The following is a 9350-nucleotide window of genomic DNA, read 5'->3' as shown; positions in this document are numbered from 1 at the left end:
GGAAAGAAAGATAATAGACAGGGTCACTAATTATTGCCACCTAGAATAACTCCGAACGTGTGATGGTAGCTGAAAAGTTAGTGGGACAAATGTTGCATGGGACATCGGCGGCCATAATATGACGTTGGTTCTTTTTACTAGGTGGGGTCGCGTCAGAGATATGATTAACTTTTATTTTTTTAAATGGAATTCTTTAGTTTGGTACTTATTTTCTGGCAGCTGCTATCGAGACGAATCCAATGATGTGTAACAGTAAGGTCTTTGAAATTCAACCAAGGTCAAAAACGTGGCATGAACGTCCATTTACAGAAGGTGTTCGAAGCGGCCATTGGCATAAACGCACTGCTGCTATCTTCTTATCGTGGACTTAGTGGTATTCCTTAACACTTCGGCGCATATCGAAGTACATGCTCTCTCGTATATGGTGCAAATAGTAAATATTCGCCTAATACGGCGTATCAATCTAACGTGCCATTGACATGTAAACATCATTCGACGGTTTCGCAATACAACACTAATAGGAACGCCAACGCTAGTATCGTCGAATCAAGCGAAAGTGAATGATGTATTCCTTCGAAGAACAAGTCTATATGCTTTTCATTTACGGAGAATGCCAACGAAATTAAGAGAGAGCTAGAGACTTATATGCTGAAGGATGTCCTCAATGTACTCACCCTACACATCGTGTATTTAAATACATATGTGTATGATAAATTGAGAACAACTGGATCATTACCGCAACGGAAACAAATCTGGCAAAGGAAAGTTACTAACGAGGAAACGGAAATTGGTACTCTTGCCACTCTGGTTCGAGATCCTTTTGTTAGTTCGCTTCAAATCGTAAGGGAATCGCCTCGCAGAGCGGCAATGTGGTTTGAGGCGCCATGGCACGGATTGCGCGGCCCCTCCCGCCGGAGGTTCACGTCCTCCCTCTGGCATAGGTGTGTGTGTGTGTGTGTTGTTGTTGTTAGCGTAAATTAGTTTAAGTAGTGTGTAAGTCTAGGGACCGATGACTTCAGTTTGGTCCCTTAGGAATTCAGACTCATTTGAACATTTGAGAAAGGATATCTGGCACGAGCCAAAGTAGTGTTGTTCGTGTTCTGCATCGCCATAAATATCATCCTTACCATATCAGTCTCCACAAAGAATTAATTGGTACGGATTGTATGCGTCGCATTGAATTCTGCCGATTGGCTCAACTTCAGATTAAGAGGGATGACACATTAATTTGTTTGATTTTTTACTGACGAGGCTACATTCACGAACCATGTAAATGTTGATTTGCATAACATGCATTATTGTGCAACTGAAAACCCATGCTGGCTGCGGTAAGTTGCACACCAAAAACCGTGATCGGTGAATGTAAGGTGTGGGACTCTGGAGGACGGAATTACAGGCTCCTATATCATCGAAGGAAATGTTAATGGTAGGAAGTACACCACATTCCGGCAAGAAACATTAGGTCTGTTATTGGAAGAAATACTTTTAGGAACAAGGAACAGAATGTAGTATCAACACGATGGGAGTCCGGCACATTTTTCGCTAATGGCTATGAATTCCCTAATCGTTGGATTGGACGTGGAGGAGGCGTGTTGTGGCCGGCTCTTTCACCAGACTTGACGGCTCTGGATTTTTTTCTTGTTGGGATTCGTAAAAATCATTATTTATAATGAACCCTTCCTGTCTCCTCTATATCTCTTTTGTTACGCAACCTTCCCTTCTACAATAACCTATGGCACCTTCCCCTAGGATTTCTCTCTTGCTTAATAATAGCAAATGAAATCTTCCCTTTGAAATTAATTCTCTTTCTCAATCTTCGCATACAAATTTAATTCAGCCTATTAAAAGTGATTTTATGATTATTTCGACGAAACATAGAACGTGTCGTCGTCGTGGCCCTCAGTCGTTATCTGCAATAACCCAAAACTGTTCCTTACCATTTTTACTGTTACTGGATCGCCATCTGACTGCTACATTGAACTGCGACTTGAATGTACTTACTCTGTTTTACTATACTCTATTAGCTGCTGGTGGACTGTCATAATAAGTGGCTGTATTTATTACCAAAGCTGACGTTATTCTTTAATAGCAAAGCTGACGTTATTCTTTAATTAATTTGACTGAAGTTACGTAATTCATCGTTAAACTTTTTCTTCACAACAATAAAATTTTGCAAAGTTTTACGTTTATGGGTTTTGGGATGGATTATAATCAGTAATGCAATATTGCTGGCAAAAATTAATTATATTCTGAATGAAATGACTTTACAAACGTTCAAATGGGACTTACTTTTTACAATAATCTTACAACTAGCATGGCACAAACATACCTTCAGTAGTCTTGAGTTTCTCAAAAAAATGACTCAATATTATTAGTTCCTCTTATGATAATAGTTAGCTGATGTCTCTGTACAGCCGCTTATAATCTCTTGTAAATCATAGCTGGTGGCTGGGAGGCACACCGCTCCTCTCAACCTCTCGCTTCAGACCTGCTATCGACTCGCTTCACTTCTCATTTACTACTGACTTCCTACGAACACTAAAGTGCGGTATCTCCCGCCAACAATGCTTTCTGGTGCAGACAATCCCTGCTACCATTACAAAATGTATCCATACACGGTCTCTCCTGCCCTTTTTAAAATTATATCAATGTGCGGTCTCTCCTGCCATCAAAACTTTGGTGCAGACATTCCCTGCTACCACAATTGTTTCCAACACGACAGATATTAATTATTCCTACTTAATCCTATAAATAAAATATAAATATCTTTCATAAATTGTGGTTTGACAATAGACAATAGAAATATATACGTCTTACAATAAAGGCCTTCCAACTACACCTGAAGATATGCGAGAAAGAACTGACAGAGCATGTGCTTCGATAAGTGCCGATGTGATACGGTATACCACTCAGTCCATGGTAAGAAGATTGCAGCACTGCATTGGAACCAATGGTCATCACTCGGAACAACTTCTGTAAATGGACGTTCCTGCTACCTTTGTGACATTCGTTGACATTGAAAGACATTACTCTTATACAGCACTGGATTCATCTCGATAGCAGCTATCAGAAAATAAGTACCAAAATATAGCATCCCATTAAAAAAGAAAAAAGTTGACCTACATATCTGTCAAGTGACCTGCCTAGCAACAAAAGAACAACGTCATATTATGGCCACAATTGTCCAATGCAGCTTTTGTCCTACAAACTTTTCAGCTCCTATCACAGTTTCGGAGTTATTCTTGGTGGCAATAGTTAGTGACTAACCCTGTAGAATGTGCAGTGCAAAAGAACGGGGAGGAAAAAAAACAAAAACAAAGTACTCGGATTCACTCTTACTGTTCGAGCTATACATCGAAAAACCAGTCATGGAAGTAAAAGAAAGGTTCAAGAGTGGGATTAAAATTCAGGGTGAAAGGATATCAATTATTATATTTGTTGAGTAAATTTCTATCCTCATTGAAAGGGAAGAAGAATTACAGGACCTGTAGAATGGAATAGCAGGCTAACGAGTAAAAAATATGGACTGAGAAACCGAAGAAAGCCAAAAGTAATGAGGAACAGCATAAATATGATTAACGATGAACATCAAAACTGGGGAAGAAAAAGTAGATCAAGTTAAGGAATTATTTTTCTATCGGGGTAGCATAATATCACATGACGGACGAAGCAAGGAGGATATAAATAGCAGATCAGAGCAGGCAAAGATCGAAATCTTAGATATATAAACAAACAGAAAATGGCGCTGCAGTCGGCAACGCCTACATAAGACAACAAGTGTCTGGCGCTGTTGTTAGGTCGGTTACTGCTGCTACAGTGGCAGGTTACCAAGATCGAAGTGAATTTAAACGGGGTGTTAAAGTCGGCGCACGAGCGATGGTACACCGCATCTCCGAGGTAGTGATGAAGTGAGGATTTCCCCGTACGACCATTTCACGAATGTACCGTGAATATCAGGAAATCGATAAAACGTCAAATCTCCGACATTTCTGCGCTCGGGAAAAGATCCTGCAAGAACGGGACCAACAACGACTGAAGAGAATCGTTCTAGGAGACAGAAGTGTAGCCCTTTCGCAAATTGCTGCCGATTTCAGTTCAAATGATTCAAATGGCTCTGAGCACTATGGGACTTAGCTTCTGCGGTCATCGGTCCCTTAGAACTTAGATGTACTTAAACCTAACTAACCTAAGGACATCAAACACATTCATGCCAGAGGTAGGATTAGAACCTGCGACCGTAGTGCAGATTTCAGTGCTGGGCCATAAACAAGTGTCAGCGTGCGAACCATTCAACAAAAAATCATCCATATGGGCTTTCGTGGGCTTTCGGAGACAAAGCCTCCTCGTGTACTCTTGATGACTGCACTTCACAAAGCTTTAGCCTCCCCTGGGCCGGTCAACACCGCCATTGGACTGTTGATGACTGGAAACATGTTATCTGGTCGGACATGTCTCGTTTCAAATTGTATCGAGCGCATGAGTATGGAGACAACCTCACGAATCCATGGACCCTGCATGTCAGCAGGGGACTGTTCAAGCTGGTGGAGGCTCTATAATAGCGTGGGGCGTGTGCAGTAGGAGTGATATGGGACCCCTGATACTTCTACATACGACTCTGACAGGTGACACGTACGTAAGCGTCCTGTCCGATCACCTGCATCCATTCATGCCTTTGTGCATTCCGACAGACTTGGGAAATTCCAGCTGGACAGTGCGACACCCCACATGTTCAGAATTGCTACGGAGTGGCTTCAGTAAGACTCTTCTGAGTTTAAACACTTCCGATAGCCACCAGACTCCTCGGACATGAACATCGTGGAGCATACCTGAGATGCCTTGCAACGTGCTGTTCAGAAGAGATCTCCACCCCCTCGTAATCTCACGGACTCATGGACAGCCCTGCAGGATTCATGGTGTCAATTCCCTGCAGCACAACTTCAGACATTAGTCGAGTCCATGCCACGTCGTGGTGCGGTACTTCTGCGTGCTCGCGGGGGCCCTACACGATATTAGGCAGGTGTACCAGTTTCTTTGGCTCTTCAGTGTTCATAAATACATTGATGATTCATTACTTATTATATCTAAAATAGTAATACTGATAGTGGCAAAAACAAAAAGAGATACAGTAACCTCATGAAAGTATCAAAGTGAAGAATAAAGTATTGTGCAGTGGCAGAATGGAATTTATTTCCTGCTCCGGTATGTTTTTACTGGAAATAAGCTATCTCCTGACAGCAATAACGTTTGTCCTCGTGGTGGCAACAAAAACAATAAATAGTTAACATATTTTTGTCTGTTGGCCGAAATTAGAATTTCGTAGATTTGTGTTTACAGTTGTTTGTTTCTGTTTGCCGATTATTTGAGGCAATGAAGCCAAATTTTACTACGCCAGTGCATTCATTCCCATCGTGTAATTTAGATTTTATCGTAATGAAAAGAGAACACATGCATTTTAAACACGAAGACATTCGAGTGAGAACATAAACAATACCGGAAAAGACTTCGTGCAAGATCAGTGAGGTTATAAATGCCAATTTCAAACATTATGGTGATCTTAATGAACTGTTGGTGAAACTAAGTGTGTCAGCACATTGATTTTACAAACTTCAGTTTGCTGTGTATCCGATTTTTTCTGTTTATCATAGTCGATCAACAAAAAATAGTCAATTAAAATGAAAATCAACATGCAGTAGCTTCTTCATGTAATCTTTGCAATGTAATACCCTCATTGCGGCATATTTAAATGTAAGACGATGAAATGACCGTCCTAATACAATTTACTCGTGCTACATAGCAAATGTTCGACTAGCATATCAGATGTTCTAATAGCATCACAAAGTAGAGACCGCAGACGCTTCTAATCTGACATCAATGAAGTTGATTTCAAGATGGACGTAGGAACTGGTTTATACGATAGCTGAAATTTTTTTTCTTGCGATTCTTCTTGATCCATGTGCGTTTGTTTTGTAATAAAATTAATGAACTGAACACATAATAAAGAATTTGCAGTCAATAATTAACTGTCAACTGAAAGTTCACAGTAAACGACAAATAATTTGGAAAATTATCCACATTGCCTCTTTAGAATATGGTGGTAATATGGTTCTTGAGATTCATAATGTTGTGCGAGAGCGATACTCTTAAAGCCTGTTGGTATGTTAAAAACTTGGTTGTTGTCGACCTCCTTATCATTCAAAAGTAGCTCACGCAGAGAAGAGTCCTTTTCCCACTGGATCACTCATATCTACAGACAGAATATTATACTTCTGTTTTTATTCCTCATCATCTTATCAACAGTAATGTGTACCAGATACATCTGTCGATTTCGTTCTATAGTCATGGAGAATAAACGTTATTTTTTGCTTAACTGAAAAACGTGTAGCTACATCTTCCCCAGCCGGAACAAGAGCGGGGCAGCAGAGGAGGAAATTATTTAGTGCAGCTTTTACGACGACTAGTGCGAGCGCTCTGCTGTGAAATTTTAAAATACGCTCACATCCGTTCCCAGGTTTGTTCTTCTAACGCTTTTCCCGCCATCAAAGAGAGCACACTGGTTGAATACTTTTCCCCTTCGACTGTTCCTTTATTGCTTAAGTAATACTCATGCGTTTATCTCTTACTTGCCCGGCGCAATGGAACAAAGATGTAGCGAGTACCTGCCTGCGTTTTGGGACTTGGTAAACGACGTAATTCTCTGTTGTCATATATCTTCCGGGGCACACTAAGTATATGAACTATGGAACGTCCCCTTTTTGAAGAATTATACATGACTGTGCTTAACCTGACACACAATATTTTTAGCGCAAAGCAATCTGACTTTCAGAAATCCCTACAAAAGAATGGCCCTGACTAACATTAAACTATACCTTTCACAAATCACTTACCTCACAAAAATCTTCGCTGCTCAAGCTACTGCAATACAGCGAGCGCCACTACTGCCAGCTAAATAAAAGATTCAAACTATGGAAGGCACTAACTACTGATAGGGATAGTTAGCAAATGAAAGATATTAATAGAGAACAAACAATGTATTTACCTTGATATCATCATATATAAATATAGCAGTTCATGACAAATTTCAAAACTCCGCCATCTCTCTCCCCACATCCACCACTGCTGGCGGCTCACCTCCAACTGCGCAACGCTACGCGCTGTTAACAGCCCAGCTGCCCAACACTACAATGGCGAGTATTACAACAATGCAAAGCAGCCACAGACTGCACACAGCACAGCCAGTGACTTTCATACAGAGGTGGCGTTACCAATAAAAAAACCTAAACAGCCTACTTACATAGCCCCCATGCTCCCCACAAAAAATTTTACAAATTGGATTGGGCAGTGGCCAATACAGATTTGAAAAAAATTTTTCATAATTACAATAACAAAGAAATCAAATGCACACACTTATTGATACAATGTTGGTCAAAAGCTAAAATTTTCTCACAGTCCATAAAGACAGTCCTGATCATTCATCACAGTAAAACTGCCGTTTCTTTTCTCAAAGTCTGAGCAGTGAAAGACAATGCACACGGAAGTAGTGGATTTCCATGCAGTCTTGAAGAAGTACTGTTGTCCTTCCAACTGAAAGACAGTGCTGACTCTTGACATGCTGACAGGTAATGGGCCATAACAGAGCAAACCCACAGCAGAGTCATTCGACGGTTTGAAGAATATTGGTAGGTAGGTCATCACAGAGCAGACCCACTGTAGTCCTGGTAGAGATTACGGTATTGGTGGGCCATCAAAGATGCAGACCCACTGCAGTCCTTGTAGAGACGCCAGCAGCCATCTGTTGCGACTGTGCAGGTGCACAATCACCATCGAAGAGTCTTGCAGACAATATAGCAAGTCCATAAACCACCACTTGTGCACTCACAAAGTTTTTTAAATTGTCCTTAGAACCAGCAATGCTGTTATCCAGTCCCTTGCTGAATTATTAACGCACGTGCAAACACTAACAGTCCCAACTTCTCACATACTGTGCATATATTATGGCCAACAGAAACGTGTGCAGTGAAATGATACTTAATTTGAAGAACTGGTAACAATTACAATTTGATAACATAAAAAGACAATAACAAAGGTACAAAATACATCATTAAAGAACATAACAATACAGAGAACATTTGTAGTGCAGGCTTTACAAAAAAATAGAAATAACATACACATCAGTGTTACAGGAATTATGACATGAGTACAAAAATAGAAGATCAGAATCACTTTCGAAACTCTCATTAGCAGTGCCAGTATATGTTCTAAGTATGTGAGCCTTAAAGTCGCTACGTAATCGTGCAACTAACAAGCAAGAATGTACAAATACAACACTGTGTCGTCTGTTCACTATAACAATGCAATCGTAATTTCTGTTTAAAAATGTTCCCTAGGTTCTAGACTGGATATTTAACTTCAAACATTGTTGCATATTAACAGTTTCTTAAGTCTGACAAAGCATACTAGAAATGTGAAGTGAAAAGTTATATGGCAAAGACAAAGTTAAAAAGCTGATTAACTTTCAATAAACGGTTTTACATGTGAAATCTGGTGTAAACCTTTACTCTTCATAGTACTCAGAGTTTGAACTTGAATGCAATTGTCATGCGGTATACGTCGGTAAAGAATACTGGAATATTTCTCAAGGTTAGCGTCTATGTTATTTTTCTCTGAGCCAGCCGGCGCACGTGGGTGCCTGCGGCGCGAGTCATTGTCTGTCTCTTTGTTGGCGCGCGTTGTTATTGGGATTAGGAGACCTAACTTCTACAAATTCACGTTGTCGAAAGTGCCCTGCTCTGTTTGAATCCCGCCAGTTCTGATGCAATTCAGATCCGTCGTAACGAATATATCGTCTGTCGTCATGTCGGTAGATTCCGTAGTTTCTTCCTTGTCCGTCACGTGGTGGAGAGTTTCTCCCTGAATCGTAACTGTGCGCCGAACTGTTGCGTCTGAAGTTATTCTGCCTCCCTTGATAATAATTGTTTTGGTTCCCATATTGTCTGTTTCTCTGATTGTCTCTGTGATAGTCATTACTACGGAAATGCGATCTTTCTCTGTAACTATTATTACTCTCCCAGCGGTTGTCATATGGGTGGTGTCTGTTTTGGTCACGATTTGCGTTGTAAGAATAGCCCTTTCGTGTCCAGTTATTGTTTCTGTCATCACGGAATTGTGACGTATGTGACCTGTAGTGATTGTTTTCCTGTTTTCGCATCCGGCGACTGTTTGTGTCAATTTCTAATTCTTGTAGGAGTCCCTGAAAAGCTTCAATGTCGTCTTTGCAACGTCCTGCCAATATAATATGTCGTAATTGTTCAGGCAATTTGATTAAGCAAATGCGGATGAGTTCTGAGGGGCTG

The sequence above is a fragment of the Schistocerca americana genome, chromosome 3 (assembly GCF_021461395.2).
Source record: "Schistocerca americana isolate TAMUIC-IGC-003095 chromosome 3, iqSchAmer2.1, whole genome shotgun sequence".
In the NCBI taxonomy this organism is placed as follows: Eukaryota; Metazoa; Arthropoda; class Insecta; order Orthoptera; family Acrididae; genus Schistocerca; species Schistocerca americana.
This window is presented reverse-complemented; position numbering follows the sequence as displayed.